The sequence below is a fragment of the Sinocyclocheilus grahami genome, unplaced genomic scaffold (genome assembly GCF_001515645.1).
Source record: "Sinocyclocheilus grahami isolate Dianchi unplaced genomic scaffold, SAMN03320097.WGS_v1.1 scaffold4335.1, whole genome shotgun sequence".
In the NCBI taxonomy this organism is placed as follows: domain Eukaryota; kingdom Metazoa; phylum Chordata; class Actinopteri; order Cypriniformes; family Cyprinidae; genus Sinocyclocheilus; species Sinocyclocheilus grahami.
This window is the reverse complement of record NW_015509294.1, coordinates 3,145-4,505: the sequence shown is the minus strand read 5'-3', so window position 1 is coordinate 4,505 and position 1,361 is coordinate 3,145.

Here is a 1,361-nt window from a genome sequence, read left to right as displayed (position 1 = left end):
TGCATCTTCAACCAGTTCACAGCGATTATCTTCCTAGCTGCCTTTAATAATATATGTAATACACATAGGTGGGGAGATAGACGTCTTTTTTCCGATTACAGACCCGTTTCTCTGCTTTCCCAGTTCTCAAAAATGTAGAGAAATTACTTGATAATTTTATAGGTAAACAGAAACTATTGGGTGGACATCAGTATGGCTTTAGAGCAAATAGGTCGACCTCAGTGGCAGTGATGGAACTGTAGATGAATGAATACTGTGACAATTTATTATGGCTTATTAGTGATGAAACTGGAAAGATATGGTGTAATGGTTAAAAAGTTACCTTGATGACAAATATCAATTTGTACAAATAAATAATATTAAATCAGATCTAATGAAAGTCACTTGTGGTGTTCCACAAGGTTCGGTGCTAGGCACCATATTGTTTGTACTGTAAATAAATCATATTTGTAACGTGTCTAAAATATTAAAAATGTAAATTGAACTGATGGTCTTTAAAAAATGGTTTGATGATAACAGACTTTCATTGAATTTAAGGAAAAAAAAGTTCATAATATTTAACAATCGACAAAGTAATAACAAAGCTAAAATTAGGATTGATAATGAGGAAATAGAAAATTAATTTCTGGGTGTTATAATAGATCATAAATTATGCTGGAAAGCACATATAAATCATAAATGTCTAAATTCATTGCGATATTAAATAGAACATATTCTGAACTAAAAAACATTAAATATATTGTATAGTGCACATACATTACTTATTGTGTGCAGGTGTGGGGTCATATCAATATAAATTCAATATATATGTTACAAAAGAGAGCAATAAGGATTGTAAAATGGGTTAAACAAATTGTTTATTAAATTACATGCTTTAAAATTTGATGATTTAGTTGGATAAATATAAATATGTGTTCATAAATAAATACAAATTTAAATATGAAATATATTATGGAGAACTGTAAAAAAAACATATATATATATATATATATATATATAAAACAGAAAGTAACATATAACATTTTAAAAATGTTACAATTTTATAATATCATAATATAATATAATTACTATTACCCAAAATATGTCCAAATACTTATACCATATAATATATAATAATGTGTTAATTTCATAGATATATACATTTTTAAATGCACAACAACACAACATTATAAAAAATATATTAAATAATGTATATAAAAAACTGAAAATTAAACATATAATAATATAACATAACATTCAAGTTAATAAACAACTAAATCTGCCCACGTGGATTACACATATTTTATAACAAAACCATAAATAAACCAAAATAAATGTCTGGTCGACTCCAAATGAGCAGAATGTCTTGCAAATTAGCGCCA